The sequence below is a fragment of the Callorhinus ursinus genome, unplaced genomic scaffold (genome assembly GCF_003265705.2).
Source record: "Callorhinus ursinus isolate GAN/ISIS: 27379988/994484 unplaced genomic scaffold, GSC_fseal_2.0 scaffold37, whole genome shotgun sequence".
Lineage (NCBI taxonomy): Eukaryota > Metazoa > Chordata > Mammalia > Carnivora > Otariidae > Callorhinus > Callorhinus ursinus.
In genome coordinates this window covers 5,441,764-5,458,399 of record NW_027397099.1, presented here as the reverse complement: position 1 = coordinate 5,458,399, position 16,636 = coordinate 5,441,764, and the positions used below count along the sequence as shown (strand labels likewise).

At 44.5% G+C, this 16,636-nt stretch overlaps 1 long non-coding RNA gene across 1 annotated transcript in view; it reads left to right on the top strand.

Annotated features, from left to right (window-relative positions):
• The first annotated feature begins 865 nt into the window (after positions 1 to 865).
• The window catches only part of LOC141370532 (uncharacterized), a 52,644-nt gene continuing 36,873 nt past the window's right edge, over positions 866 to 16,636 (top strand). The window contains exon 1 of the long non-coding RNA XR_012374618.1: positions 866 to 3,226. This is a non-coding gene — a long non-coding RNA (uncharacterized lncRNA). The remainder of the gene's footprint in view (positions 3,227 to 16,636) is intronic.

Here is a 16,636-nt window from a genome sequence, read left to right as displayed (position 1 = left end):
CTCTCTCACAAATAAATAAATCCTGGGTGCCTGGGTGGCTCAGTGGTTAAGCATCTGCCTTTGGCTCAGGTCATGATCCCAGGGTCCTGGGATCGAGTCCCACATCAGGCTCCTTGCTCTGCGGGGAGTCCGGTTTCTCCCTCTCCCTCTGCCCCTGCTGTGTCCCCTCTCTCGCTGTGTCTCTGTCAAATAAATAAAATCTTTAAAAAAAATGAAGCATAACATACAGAAAAGTGCACAAATGGCAAGTGAACAGTTTGGTGATACAGGGCAGCGATGTTTGCATTTTAGTGCTGTGTCCTCAGCACAGGAGATACTCTAATGAGTATCATGACCTGAGCTGAAGGCAGATGCTTAACGACTGAGCCACTCGGGTGCCCCTTATTTCTCTTTTTTAAAAGCAAACATGGCAAAACATTAACATTTGTTAAAAGAGGATGTTGCATAGATATTTGTCCTATGTGCATCTCTGAATATTCAAACTCTTTTACAGTTAAAGTCTGCCTCCTTGCTCTTATCGGGTCTCTGAGCCCACAAAGCCACCTGCTTGGTTCCCCTCAGGGCAGGAACCTATTTGACCTGAACATCCAGCATGCCCAAAGGATTTAGGAGAAGGAAAATAGGCATTCATTTTCTCAAGGGTGAGAAAGCTGATCTAAGCCTAAGAACAAAGAAAAGGGTCTTGGCACTGTCAAGATCAAGCAAAGTCATTGCCACTCCCTATAAATGTCTCTTTAGGGACCAATTAAAAAGAAGGGGGCTGGGGGGAAATCGGAGGGGGAGACGAACCATGAGAGATGATGGACTCTGAAAAACAAACTGAGGGTTCTAGAGGGGAGGGGGTGGGGGATGGGTTAGCCTGGTGATGGGTATTAAATAGGGCATGTTCTGTATGGAGCACTGGGTGTTACAATGAGTCATGGAACACTACATCAAAAACTAATGATGTATGGTGATTAACATAACAATAAAAAAAGGAAGGGGGCGGGACGCCTGGGTGGCTCAGTCTGTTGAGCATCTGCCTTTGGCCCAGGTCATGATCCCGGGTTCCCGGGATCAAGTCTCACATCGGGCTCCCTGCTCAGCAAGGAGCCGCTCCCCCTGCTTGTGCTCTCTCCCTCTCTCTCTGATAAATAAGATTTTAAACAAGGGGGGGAAGGGCAAGGGAGCAGAGCAGAAGACTTCTGTAGTAGATACAGAACCCAAGTGATTACTTGCAGGAGTTGGTGGAAGGAGAAAACTGGTTTTTGCTAATTTCAGTAAAAACCCCGTAATTTTGGAAAAACCCTTTTTGTGGACACATTTTTTGACAAACATTTTAATGGATAAAGGAGCTGAGATATCTGGACCTAAAATATACATGGTATTTTATTGTGCTCTCGACAGATAAGTATTAGTTGTAATAATGGGGTTTTTGTTTTACTGTGTGCATTAAGAAACTAGGAATTAGCAAATGTTCTTGAATTTTAATGCTTGTTTTCAGAAGAGTTATGACAGGATTTTGACAGGAACTTTTCTGTTGGCTTGGCGTTGCTGATAAAACCCCAAAAGCAAAATCTCATGTTCCCCTGCATTTTAAAGGGTACTTTAAGGCCTGGACATCCTGTCCCACAGGAGTCTCTAGGGTTTGTAAGATTTACAGAACCTCTTGTTCTTGGGCCTCCACTGACATGTTAGCATATAACAAGGTTCAGATCCAGAGGAGAGGGGCCCTATGCTCCTGGGGTGAGGCCTCTGCCCTCCCTGCAGGACTAGGGGACTCAGGTACCAAGAGAATAACTGGAGATATTGGGGGCATCTGAAATCACTGGAGCTTGGTGTATCCACTCCAGCAAAACCACTGGCCCCCTTCTTCTTGGGCTAGCTTGCCATGTCCCCCTGAAGAGTGTATATGCAGTGGTAAGGGGGTGGGGAGGAATCAAACACAGGCAGGGGCCTGAAATTGGAGATTTCTGAAGGAGGGGCAGCTGCTGCTAGAGTAGCCCCTACCAGGAGAGCATGAAGCCCTCTAAGGGTCCGAGTTTGTGTCGTGCCTAGGAAGCAAGGGATAGGACCACTTCATCTGTTTTCTTTGCTGCCAAAGATCACAAGGCAGGATTTCAGTAGCTCTGAAGAGCTGACCATATAAGTGATGGTCGAAACCAAGAGCCTTGAGAATGAATGGGTAGCTAACCAAACGAGAAGCTGGAGTGGTGCTCGAAAACCGGGACAAACCTCTACTATGTGCCTGGGGCTCCCAAAAAAAGGAAGGAAGTTAGGGTGGCAGGAGCCATAGGGCTGTGTCCTTGTGGCTGCTAGGTGATGACCCACCTGGAGAGGGGTTATAGGCGAGAACTGCATGGGGCCAAAGAGAAAGGAGACTGCCCTGCTGTAAATGAACACTTGGGGCTGCGATGACAGCCACGCGTCTAACCAGTGAGGAGACTCCTGCCCGGCAAGCCACCGGCGCCTGAACAGGACCATCCTGGCGGACCTGCACCTTCTTTCTCCTTCATTCTCCCCTGACACACACGCGGAAAAAAGCCAGGGCGTTCGGGCATCTGAGAATAAGGTATGAGTTCGGAGTTTTAAAGCGGCCTAGACTAAGTTTCAATATCCGTAAGTAAGCGCAAATTTGCTTTCCCTTAGGTTAAGGGATCCTAATGGGGGATCTGAGAGCGTCGCGGGGTAAGAAGGCCACTTATTAATGACACCACACGGGTTAAAAGGGTTTGTACCACCAAATTTCGAATTAATAACAGGAAGAGCTGGGTATTCCATTTAAAGAGGTGTCAAAGGAAGCCCACTTGCATCCCCCAACATTTCACGAGCGATAGGTGGGAGGCGCGGTCCGCACGCCCGCGAACCCGAGGCCTCCGAGTGCCCGGGTTGCGCGGCGCGGCTGGAGACTACATTCCCCGAAAGTCTTAGCGGTGGCGCACTTCCGCCCCCGTAGCTGACGTCATCTGCCGCTGACGCCCGCGCTTGGAGAGGAGTGAGGTTGTGGCACCCGTGCCTTCAGTTTCAGTTTGCGTGTGCTTGTGCACAGAGCGCAGATGAGCAAGAGTTTGGCTGGGTGTGCGACGTGCGCCCAGCGTCCGGCTCCGGTATCCCATGGCCAGAACACCCCAGGCCGGGCCCCGCCCCTCTTCTCCCGCGCTTTGCCCAGAGGCTGGGCACTGCCACCTCCTATCATGTGACCTACCCAACAAAATGGGGATAAGTTGAATCATATGAAATTGTCTAGGTAAGTGGAGAAACTCCAGGTAACCATATCTTATCTCTCTGAAAAAGTGTGGGTTTTCCTGAGGAAGTGTGTTTCTACTGCACTGAAAGAAGCTCTTAAAAACAGAGACACCATCTCCTCTTTCTCCCTCCGCCTTTCCGCTCCGTTATTCTGGATAGGAGCGGTGCTGGGCAGGTAGGCTGGAGTGAAAATGATGAAGCCTTAAGTGAAGGGCCACACTCCCAATAATGGTGGTCTAGGTAATTAGGGCCACCTCTTCCATGGAGTATACCCTAAGCTGGTTGGAATGTTGAGAAACGACAGCATTCTAAGAACTAACAAGAGAGTGAAGAATTAGGACTCAAACTCTAGGAGAAGCAAGAGACTGAGTTCGTAAACCCATCACTTAAACTGCTTTTGCCAGAAGGCCTGTGCTGATGGAAAGAGACACCTGAGAATCCCAGCTGTAAGGTTGGTGGGCTTGCAGTATAAGGGGTACAAGTATAGGGACACCTGGGTGGCTCAGTTGGTTAAGCGTGCAACTCTTAATTTTGGCTCAGGTCATGATCTCGGGGTTGTGAGATCGAGCCCCACATCAGGCTCTATGCTGGGCTTGGAGCCTGCTTAAGATTCTCTCTCTCATTCTCCCTCTGCCCCTCTCCTGCTCGCTATCTCTCAACAAAAGTATAAAAGTGCTGAAAGCTGGGAGTCTGAAGAATCACCCCACATTTGAACAGGGACCCCACAAATGAAGGTACCCTGAAGAAAATGTTGAACTGGAGACAAACCCTGGCATAGACATGTATCCCAAATTCATGTTATCTTGGAGGTGTGAGGAACCTGAGCCTTCAGTATGGACCAGACTAGCGGTGTGCCCAGGTGTTGACAGAAGCAAATGAAAATATAGTACCTTATAGAAATACTTTAGGGAAAGGTATTGTCATGTCAGACATCAGAGTGTTCACATACACCCCCTTAGTAACTTCCAGCACATTCTCAAAGATAACCAGATAAGGAAGTAAGACATCATGAAAAAACAGGCAGAAATAACAGAAAACAAATACACGAAAATTTCAGATTCTAGATTTATCAGAGAAAGAATAAAATAGCAGTTTTTCATATTTTTAAAGAGAGAAAAAACAAGCTAGGAAATATCTACAAAACCAAGAAGGCTTAAGAAATTGACATACCAGATTTGGAAAAGTGACCAAACATTAAAAAATAGCTAATTAAAATTTTAAAAAACTGTTTAACAGCAAATTACACAAAATAATTAATCAGCTGGAATATAGGTAAGAAGAAATTGTCCAGAACCTGGTGGGCAGAGACAGTGAGATGAAGAGACAGAAGAGTCAGAAACAAGACTAAGTAAAACACATGAAATCATTGGGCAGGAAAGTCCAACATAAGTTTAACCAGATTCCCAGAGGAAAATAAAAACTATAAGAAATATTTGAAGAGTTAATGGCTAAGAGTTTTCCAGAACTGATGAAAGACATACCAAGCTATAGGTTCAAGAAACCCAATGAAACTAGAAGAGGATAAATAAAAATAAATCCACAACTATATACATCATGGTGAAACAACAGAATATAGAGGGTAAGTAAAATCTTATAAGCAATTAGACAAAAAGATCAGTTAACTTCAGAGAAGTAACATCTGACTTCCCAATAGCATTAATAAAAGCCATATGAATGAGGAATGATATCTTCATTGTACTTAAAATATGTGCCTACCTAGAACTCTGTATAGCAAAAATATTTTCAGGAATGGAGACACAAGTGCCTTTTATAAAACTAAAAACAGGAATTTCTAAAAAAAAATTAAAAAAATAAAAATAAATAAAAACAGGAATTTCATCATGAGCAGACCCTAACTAAGGAAAGGAAATTCTAAACACTGTATTTCGTACACAAGGAAAATAATCCCAGATGGATGGTCAGAGACACAAGAAGGAATAAAGCCCAAAGAAAGTGGTCAAATGTGAATAAATGATTAACTGTATAAAACAATAATGATATTTATGTCTTTAAACATACAGAATTAAAATCCAAGACAGTGATGCTTCCATTGCTAGCTATAACAAAATAGCTTGTCATAAACTAACATTTCTACTAGAAATAGCTAGAAGAGCTGGATAAAATACAAATATATATATTATTTATGTTTATATATATACATTTGTATATATATAGTATATATGTGTATATATATTGTATACAAATATATTTGTGTGTGTGTGTGTATATATATATACTTGAAAGCAATGGAGAGCTCCCAGAGCAGCCAGGAATTGAGGATCCAAGATATCAAAGAGAAGGGGAGCTCACTGAGATAAGCCCAACATTCTCCATGCCTCCTCTCCCAGAGGGACAGTTGACAGTACCTAGTCACAGCATTGTAAAACAGTTGAAAAACAAAAGACTAGAAAACATTAAAAACAGCAAAAGGGAAAAAAAAGACATTTTACCTTTGCAGAGAAAATACTGGAAGAATGGTCGAAACAAAACGCCACAGGTATCTAACAAGCTAATGGATAGAGCAAAATAAAAAAAAAATACTAATTCAGAAGGTGAGAAAGAACTTGTCAAGAGCCTCCTGAACAGCCACAAATGCAGCAAATCCAGCTGAGGAGTCACAGTGGGCAATTTGACTCTTCCTTGAGGGGTCATTGGAGGGATGAAGTTTCGTCTTTGACCCAGGCTTGAACCAGAGGGTAATGGGCTGGATGCCAACTCTAGCCCAGAGAAATCCCAGGATGCCACAGCCACAGACACCCTGCCTTACCATCTCCGACCTAACCTAGAAGCAGTTCCACACTTCTGGAAAGAGGTGGCTTTCGCCTACTGCACTCCTGCCCAAAAATAGTCAGTGTCTACCAGAGTGGGTGGCGAAGGGGCAGGAATCCAGCAAGGAAACTGAGCCAAAGGCAGGGAGAGAAAAGCACTCCTTTGCCTCCGCTGTTATGTGTGACATTCCCCAGAGTTTGCCAGGTCAATGGCATTTCTTGGTTCAGGGATCCAATTCAGAGGTGGGGGTGACTTCACTGACTCAAAGACCCAACAACCGAGCAGAACAGCAGTGGTAAGTCTGCAAAGAAGGTTGTGGACTTGGGGCCCTTCCATGGGACAAAAACAGCTTCCATATTAGGGAGCTTTATGAAACACCTGCAGGCCCTGCAGGATTCTGCACATCCTCCTTCACCTGCATGATCTCTGTCCTCTGCCACTGAGGTCCTTAAAGGAGCATGTAGGGCTCAGAAGGAGGTGATGACCTCTGTGCTGATGAGTCAGCAACTGCAGACCCAGGAGCTTATGTTGGGGATGGGGTGCAGGGAAAGGTGGGGAGTAAAAATCTGGGACTGGAGAAGAAGGGCCCTAGGGGGGTCAAAAGGAGAGCAGAAAGGGATGGGGAGAAGAGAACAAGGGACAGAGGGTTGGGAACCCTTCCTGGGGGCTCCAGGGTGCTCAGTTAAAGAGGATCTCGCACATGTTACAGGAACCCTTTCCTCCATGGCCATCCACTGCTACCTTTAGCCAGGCCAAATCAGGTTGTCAGAAAGGACATTTTTGGTCCTTTTCCCCTTTAAATTTGTTTTCCAGTTTCACAACAAAAACACTTTGGGGGGTGGGGATTGAGGAACCACATCCATGACATTGCCCAGCCCATCTGGATGCTTCGAATTCATACTACCTGTTACTTCAAGGAGAGATGGTGGGTGGGAAAGCTGTGTCCCCACACCAGGCTCCTCTTTCCACTATGCCTCAAATACAAGTAAATGCTGTTATGACTAGGGAAATATAAATTCATTTTTTTAAATGTCACTGAATTCACAGATTTGGTCATTGTGTAGTACAATGGTTTTCAAATTTGAACATATGTGAGAATCTCTTGGAGCACTGGTTGAAACAGATTTCTGGGCCCCAGCCTTCTATTTTCTTATTCAGCAGGTCTGTTCCAGAGCATTTGTAGTTCCAGAAAGTTCCAGATGATGCTGACATTGCTGGTCCAGGGACCACACTTTGAGTACTGCTAATCTAGGTTATCAAATACAGCTACTTTTAGGGATGCTCTGTTTGTTTTGTTTCTCAAGCACTCTTCTCCAGTTTATTCAAACAGCCAATTTTTCTAGCCTTATCCCTTCCTCAAATATGGCCAAACAACATTTCATGGAGGATATAGACCAAAATAGTAACAAGAATAGCAGGAATGAAAATGATACTCCAGACCCTTAAATACAGAGAAAACTGGTGGTTGCCAGAGGGGAGGTGGGGGGTGGGTGTAGGGGCAGGGATGGGCAAAACAGACAAGACTAAGAGATACAAACTTCCAGTTATAGAATAAGTCAGGGAGGGGCGCCTGGGTGGCTCAGATGGTTAAGCATCTGCCTTCGGCTCAGGTCATGTGCCTGGGTCCTGGGATCGAGCCCCGCATCGGGCTCCCTGCTGAGCTGGGAGTCTGCTTCTCCCTCTCCCTCTGCCCTCTCCCTGCTCATGCTCTCTTTCACCCAAGTAAATAAATAAAATCGTTTAAAAAAATGAATGAAAAGTACAGCATAAGGAATATAGTCTATAATATTGTGATATGTTATAGGTGACTACACTAATCGAGATTAGGCCTGAATCAATATGCTGTACACCTGAAACTAATAAAACATTGTAACATTGTATGTCAGTTTCAATAAAAAGAAAATGATACTCAAACTCAGCATGTTGTATACATTATGTACAGCTAAAGTATGTCAGTAATAATAAAGTGGTTTTTCTTTATGAAGATAAAACCTTGTGCTCTTCATTTTTCTACAAAATTTCTACAAGTATTTTGTTTGACTACTTAAGCTGAAAAAAAATCAAAGTGCGTTGGCAGGGAGGGGCGGTGCCGGGCTGGTCCTGAGAGTGGGCTCCAGTCCCAGCAGCAGCGACAGTGTAGTGTGGGCGCCCTTGTGGTGGGCTCTAGACCAGGCTTTTTTTTTTTTTTTTTTAAGATTTTATTTATTTATTTGACAGAGACAGCGAGAGAATGAACCAAGCAGGGGGAGTGGGAGAGGGAGAAGCAGGCTTCCCGCTGAGCAGGGAGCCCGATGCGGGGCTCGATCCCAGGACCCTGGGATCATGACCTGAGCTAAAGGCAGACGCTTAGCCACTGAGCCACCCAGGCACCCTAGACCCGGCTTCTTGAGATGGCCCCTTCTCCCTGGGGTCTTGCCAGGGTAAGAAAGGGGTGTATCTGACTGACAAGGGACCAGCAGGCCCAAGTCTGGAGCCTTCCTAAGAAGTCCCGTGCAGCAGCAGGTTTGGGACAGAAGGGAGAGGGTAGGTGGCCAGGCAAGAGCGCCGTGGACTTTCCTAGAACGGGAGAGGGGAATCAGAGCCCCGCATAGCAGCTGCTCTGTACAGGCCCCAGGCTTGGCGGCGAGGAGTTGGTTGCAGGTGGTGGTCAAATGGCATTCTCTGAAAGTCAGATTGAATCACCAGATTCTGTGTATTAGGAGTGTGATTTTTAATTTGTGTCTAAAATGCTACTCTGGGGTATCTGGGTGGCTCAGTTGGTTAAGCAACTGACTCTTGATTCCAGCTCAGATCATGATCTCAGGGTCATGAGATCAGCCCCACCAAGTTGGGCTCCGTGCTGGGGGTAGTGCCTGCTTGAGATTCTCTCCCTCTCCTTCTGCCCCTCCCCTGCTCTCTAAAGAAATGAATGAAGAAAAAAGAAGAAGAAGGAAGGAAAGAAAAAAGAAAAAGAGAAGAGGGGTGGCTGGGTGGCTCAGTCAATTAAGCGTCTGACTCTTGATTTTGGCTCGGGTCATGATCTCAGGGTCATGAGATCAAGCCCCACATGGGGCCCTGAACTCAAGGTGGAGTCCTCTTGAGATTCTCTCCCTCTGCCTCTCTCCCCCCGCTAAAAAAAATAAATAAGTCTTAAAAAAAAAAAGATAAAATGCTACACCTTTTCAGAATTTTTTTTTTTTAATTTTATTTAGTTATTTGACAGGGAGAGACACAGCAAGAGAGGGAACACAAGCAGGGGGAGTAGGAGAGGGAGAAGCAGGCTTCCCCCAGTGCAGGGAGCCCGATGCGGGGCTCGGTCAGGACCTGAGCCGAAGGCAGATGCTTAATGACTGAGCCACCCAGGCGCCCCCCTTTTCTGAATTTCTTAGGAGAATGGCAGTGCCTTTTTACTTTTCTTTAAAGCATGTATTCAGCCAAGCCTGAAATTAGGACTTAGCAGTGTGTTACCTCTGCGGGCAGGTTGCAGTGACAATGTTTGTATGTGCTTAAACTATCCTCTTCTCCCCCGGAAGTGGTCAGTAATACATTCCTTGTAAATAGATTTGTTCTTTGCAATTTTTTTCATGTTTTAAGATAATAGCATTGTTTTGTCCTCCTCTGTGCTGCACATTCAGGTGTTAGCTCAGGGTCCTGCACCTAGTAGGTGCTCAAAAGATTTATGAACAGAGCTAATGGACAATTCCAAGTCTCCCTGATGCCTTCCCAGTCAATACTCTTTGCTCTTTTGAGTGACCTGGGACAAATTTCTTAATACTCTCTGTACCTCAATTTCTTAAACTGTAAAATGGGCACATTACTAGAACCTACCCCCTAAGGTTGTTGTGGACTAAATGAGTTAAAATGTTGCACAATGCGTAGCTCATAGCACTATAGATGTGTCTTGCCACTAGTTTGTTGTAATTATCATCACATCATCATTGGAAGCAACTGGGCTGTAATGGGCACAGCATTGGACCTGAGTTAGAAAATGTGACACTAGCTGTACCGTCTTTTGTGCACTTCACCTCCCCTCTCTGCTTCTCAGTTTGTCCTTAAAATGGAGGCTGCCAGGGACACCTGGGTGGCTCAGTTGGTTAAGTGTCTGCCTTTGGCTCAGGTCGTGATCCCAGAGTCCTGGGATGGAGTCCCGCATCCGGCTCCCTGCTCATGGGGGAGCCTGTTTCTCCTTCTCCCTGTGCCTGCCTCTCCCCCAGCTTGTGCTCTGTATCCTTCTCTCTCTCTCTCTCTCTCTCTGACAAATAAAATCTTTAAAGAAAAAAAATGGGGGCTGCCATAGTCCCCCCTGTAAGGGCTGATGCTGTGAGGATTAACTGAGTTAACATCTGTAAAGCACTTTTTGCATCGTGCTGGACTCCTGGTTGGTGTTCTTTAAAATGTGTGGGCCTAGGGTCCCCTGAGTAGTGCAGTCAGTTGAGCTTCCCACTCTTAGTTTTGGATCAGGTCATGATCTCAGGATCATGAGATCCAGCCCCACATGGGGCTCTGAGCTCAGCGAGCAGTCGGCTAAAGTTTCTCTCTCCCTCCCGCTGCCCCTCCCTGTGCGCTCTCTCTCTCTCTAAGTGAATAAATAAATATTTAAAAAAGAAATGTGCAGTCCCAGGGCGAACAGGCTGGGATTATTGGGGCGCTAACTTTCAGTGGGGAGAGCTCTCTCCGGGAGTGTCGTGGTAGGAGCCAGGGCTGCACGGCCCTGCCCACCTCCTGGCGGGGGAGCCGCATGCATGCAGGTGGCCACCAGGGGGCGGTGCCAGACTGCGGAGGGCGCCATGGACGAGGCAGAGCCTGGAGGGAGTGAGCCTGTTTGTCAGCCTTCCTCTCCCTTTCTTCCTTCTCCAGTGTTTGGGATTTCACAGCGTGGAATGAGGTACCGGCCTTTGAGGCCTCTAACCAAGGCTCCTGCAACTGGGGTGGGTGAGCGGGAGTACTCGGCAAGAAGGGAGATTGGCGTCAATGTTGGCTATTGTTAAGACCTATGAATCCAAGGCGCCCCTGTTGTAATAATGCAGGGGGTGCCCAGCAGCTCTGAGAGCAAAGGGTATTTGTTTCCTCACGACTTCTTTTAAAAAATTTTCAGACCAATAGAAATGTTTTTAAAATTGTGCAATGAGCAAACATCCTTGCACCTTTCATCTGTGTTCATCAATTGTCAATACAATTTACCAAATTATTTATACACACCCATACAATTTATTTTTGGCTGAATTATGTAAGAGTTACTTGCAGAGACATTCTGACACTTTACCCCTAAATACTTAAGCCTGCATCTCCTAAGAACAAGGATATTCTCCCACACAGCCACAATGCTATTATCACTAAGAAACTGCACATTGATATATTTCACTATTGATACACAGTTCCATATTTAAATTTCCCCAATTGGTCTAGTTATATCCTGGATAGCTGTAGTTTTGTTTGTGATCCAGGATCCTATCAGTGTTCATCCCATTTTTTCTTTCATGACATTTTTGAAGAATCCAGGCAAGTTGTAAAAAAATTCCACAATCTGGGGCGCCTGGGTGGCTCAGATGGTTAAGCATCTGCCTTCGGCTTGGGTCGTGATCCCAGGGTCCTGGGATCGAGCCCCACATCGGGCTCCTGGCTCAGCGGGGAGCCTGCTTCTCCCTCTGCCTCTCTCCCTGCTCATGCTCTCTCTCTCTCTCTCTCTCTCTCTCTGTATCTCTGTGTCTCAAATGAATAAATAAAATCTTTAAAAAAAAAAAAAAAGAAGAAAATTCCACAATCTGAACTTGTCTTATTTATTCTTCATGGTGAGATTCAGGTACATCCCTTTGGGTAAAATCCTACATAGGCCTTGTTATCTATTTCCCATTACATGATTATCAGGAAGCCTGTCTTGTAGACTTGTACCATATTGGTGACACTAAGTTTGGCCACTGGGCTATATGTGAATTTCCTATCCTTCCTTTTATCTCCCCACCAAAAAACTGAATCGGATCAAGACACTATTAGAAGCAATCAGCTAAATCCAGGATGTAAGACAAATATCACATTTTCTCTAACAATCTGTGTTACGGTATGTGTGGGGAGGAGAAGAAAAGATTGTTTTAGAATAAAAGATTTAAGAGACATATGGCCACAGACATTGAGTGGATCTTATGTGAATCCTGATTTGAATGAACTAATTGTAAAAAGACATCTTTGAGATAATTGGGGAGATTTTAATGTGGATTAGGTATAGATAATATTTAAAAATTACTGATAATTTTGTTGCATTGATAATGGCATGGTTATAATTCTAAAACATTTTAAATTGTAACATGTTCATGCAATGGACTATTATACAGCAGCAAAAAAGAATGAAAAGAAGATTTATCATGCTGGATAAATCTTAGAAATAACCTGTCAAGTGAAAAAAAGTAAATTATAGAGTGATACAATTGATATACCAATGCTACCATTATATATATAGAATATAATGTATATCATATACTGGATTTGCTTTTTTCTTTTATTGTGTTAAAATACACATAACATAAAATTTGCCATCTTAATGTTTAAGCATATAGTTCAGTAGTATTAAATGCATATCCATTGTTGTGTAGCCATTACCACCATTCACCCCCATCCCCCCCCACCATCTATCCCCACCCATCTCCCATTACCACCATCCATCCTGATAACTCTTTTCATCTTGTAAATCTGAAACTCTACCTATTAAGGAATAACTCCCTGTTCTCCCCTCTCCCAGCTCCTGGCAACCACCATTATACTTTCTTTATAATTTTGACTACTCTAAATACCTCATGTAAGTGGAATTATTCAGTATTTGTCTTTTTGTGACTGGCTTATTTCACATAGCATAATGTTTTCAAGATTCATCCACATTGTAGCATATTGCAGAATCTCCTTCATTTTTAAGGCCAAATAATATTCCATGGGATGTACATACCACATTTTGGTAATCCATTCATTGGTTGAAGGACACTTAGGTTGCTTCCATGTTTTAGCTATTGTAAATAATGCTGCTGTGAACATGGGTGTACAAATATCTCTTCAAGACCCTGCTTTCACTTCTTTTGGATATTTACCCAGAATTAGAATTGCTGGGTCATATACTAATTCTATTTTTTATTTTTTGAGGAAACTCTACTATTTTTCACAGAGGCTATACCATTTTACATTCCCACCAACAGTGCATAAGTGTTCCAAGTTCTCCATATCCTTACCAACAGCTGTTGTTTTTCTTTTTAAGATTTATTTGAGAGAGAGAGAGAGAGAGAGAGAATCCTCAAGCAGACTCCCCACTGAGTGTGGAGCCCAATCCCAGGGTCCTAAGATCATGACCTGAGCGGAATAGAAGAGCTACTTAACTGATTGAGCCATCCAGGTGCCCCAACACTTGTTTTCTAATAGTAATAGTAGCTATCCTAATCGATGTGAGGTGGTCTCTTTGTAGTTTTGATTTGAATTTCCTTAATGGTTAGTGATGTTGAACATCTTTTCATGTGCTTTTTGGCCATTCATGTATCTTCTTTGGAGAAATGTCTGTTCAAGTCCTCCGCCCATTTTGAGGCTATTTGGTTTTTTATTGTTGACTTTTAGGAGTTCTCTATATATTCTGGATATTCACCCCTTATCAGATTTATTTATTTATTTCCTGAAAAACAGTGCTAGAGATTGTCTAGGGATACATGCATATAGAGTAAAGCCATAAAGCCGTGTATAGGAATGATCACCATTCAGGAGAGATGTTTGGGGCAGAGGATAGGATAGGGAAAGGCACATAGGAGGCTCCACTCACAGCTGTTGACTTTCATTTCTTAGAGTAGGTCATGGTTAAATGGGCGCTCCTTTTTTGTGTTCTGAGGGTATTTCACATATTTAGAACCATCATGTATAGCAGGCACTTGGCTGGCTTAGTCATTAGAGCATGCAACTCTTGATCTCAGGGTTGTGAGTCTGAGCCCCACATTAGGTGTAGAGATTACTTCAGAAAATAAATGAACAGGGGCGCCTGGGTGGCTCAGTCGTCAAGCGTCTGCCTTCGGCTCAGGTCATGATCCCAGGGTCCTGGGATCGAGCCCCACGTCGGGCTCCCTGCTCCGCGGGAAGGCCTGCTTCTCCCTCTCCCGCTCCCCCTGCTTGTGTTCCCTCTCTAGCTGTGTCTCACTCTGTCAAATAAATAAAATCTTTAAAAAAAAAAAAAAGGCTTTAATTTATTAAGCAACTACTAGGTTCAAAAAGCTTAACACACATAATTGACTTTAATCGTCACCTCATTTCTCTCATCATCTGCCACCTCTCTGCCCTTTGTACATTTCAGTCATACTGGCCTCCCTACTGCCTTTTTTTTTTTTTTAAGATTTTATTTATTTATTTGAGCCCGACCCCAGGACCCTGGGATCACAACCTGAGCCGAAGGCAGACGCCCAATGACTGAGCCACCCAGGCGCCCCTCCATACTGCCTTTTTAAAGAGCGTGGCATTGTCCTGCCACAAGACCTTTGCACTTGCTGTTCCCTGCACCTGGAATACTCTTCCCCATGAAGGGCATGGTTTCCTCCCTCTCCTCCTTCAGGTCTTTTCTCAAAGATCACCTTTCCAGCAAAGCCTTCCTTGACTAATTTATCCCCCTTATTCTGCTCTACTTTTTCCTCAGAGCAACTGTCACCTTCTGACAGATCCTGTAACTTACTGGCTTACTATGTTTTACTGTCTGTCTCCCCTCAATAGTATGTAAACTCTATAAGAACAGAGATTTTTCTCTGCTTTATTCAGTGTTGTATTCCCGGCACCTCAAACAACTTGGTACATAGTATAGCACTTAATACATATACGCTAAATCAGCAAATGAATGGATCTGTTATCTATTACTGCATTACAGATTACCCCCCAGATTTAGCAGCTTCAACCACAAACAGTCACTCACATGGTTTCTGAGGGTCATGCATCTAGGAGCTGCTTAGCTGGGTGGTTCAACTCAAGTTTCCCCATGAGACTGCAGTCAAGCTATTGGCCAGAGCTGTAGCCGTCACAAGGCCTGGCTGGGGCTGTCGAACCCACTTCCAAGCTCACAAACATGGTTGTTGGCAGACCTCAATCCTCACCAGCTGTTGGCCGGGAGTTTCGGTTCCTAGCCACATGGGCCTCTCCACAGGGCTGCCTCATGTCATGGCAGCTGGCTTCCCCCAAAGTGATGAGAGCACGAAAAGAAAGAAGGGGGGAAGGGAGAGAGAGTGGAAGTGAGGCAGGGAAGAGAAAGAAAGAAAAAGAGAAAAGAGTGAGGGAGGGGACAACAGCACTTGAGACAAAAGACACTGTCCTTTATTACCTAATCACAAAAGTGACATACCATCTGTGGCAGACAAAATAATGGTCCCCAAGGATGTTCAAGCCCTAATCCCTAGAACCTGTGAATATGTTACTGACATGGCAAAGAGATTTAGCAGATTAAGTTAAGGATTTCATTAAAGTGGGGGAGATTATCCTGCATTGGCCCCATGGGCCCAATGTAATGACAGGGTCCTTTTCAGGGAAGGAGGCAGGCAGAACAGTTGGTGACAAAAAGGCAGACATGGCATGGGAGCAGTGGAGTGATGCACTGTGAAGATGAGGAAGGGGCCATGAGCTGAAGAACTCAGGCATCCTCTACAGGCTGGAAGAGACAAGGAAACGGATTCCCCCTGGAAACTTCCAGAAGCAACACAGCCCTGCTGACAACTTGACTTTAGCCCAGTAAAACCCATGTCGATGTCCGACCTCCAGGATTGCAAGGTTGTAGCTTTGTGCTGTTTTAAGCCACAAAGTTTATGGTGATTTTTTCCAATAGGAAGAGGAAATGATTACACCATCAGTCTGGCCATCTTGTACTGGTTAGAAGTGAATCAGCCCACATTCACAGGGTATGAACACCAGGACGCACGGTTGTCGGGGGGCACTTTAGAGGCTGCCTACTACAATGAATGAGTTATAATTAATCCTACTTTATAGATAGATAAACTGAGGCTCAGAGGAGTGAAGTCACTTGCCTGAGGTCATATAATTAATGATAGTGAAGCGGGTTTCATCTGATCCTCAAAATAAATTCCAGACTCTTGACAAATAGCTAGGAGTGACTATCTGATCTGAGCCCTGCCTGCCTCCTTCATCTGCACAAACACAGCCCATTGATTCCCACCAGAGGGCTTTACACCTGCTGTTTCTTCTCCAAAACTGCTCTTCAGTGAGCTGGCTCTTTCTCACCTTCAGGTCTCAGTTCAAATACAAGTTTTCCCAGATAACAAAATAACTTTCCTTCACCCCTTTTTACTTTATCTTTACTTTTTTGGTTTGTTTGTTTGCTGTCTGATGTTTGTTCCCATTACTCTGAGCTCTCATGAGGACGGGGGTTTTGCCCACTTTGTCATTGCTGTATCCCCAGCACGGGCACATAGTAGGTCCTCAGTAAGTCTTTCCTGAGTGGATGAATGAGTGACTTCACAGGGAGGTAAAACAATCTATTTAACTCACTTCTCTAGGCATCTTGAAATAACGGTTCTTAGCTGGCCAGCTTATGAAGATTAAAAGAAAGAAATAAAAGAAGTCACAAGGCCTAGAGCCACAGGATATATATATTTTTTTAAATGAGAGTTTCAGTCCAACCACCAAGAGGCTGGACTTGGGGGTGTTCACGGGGCTCTGG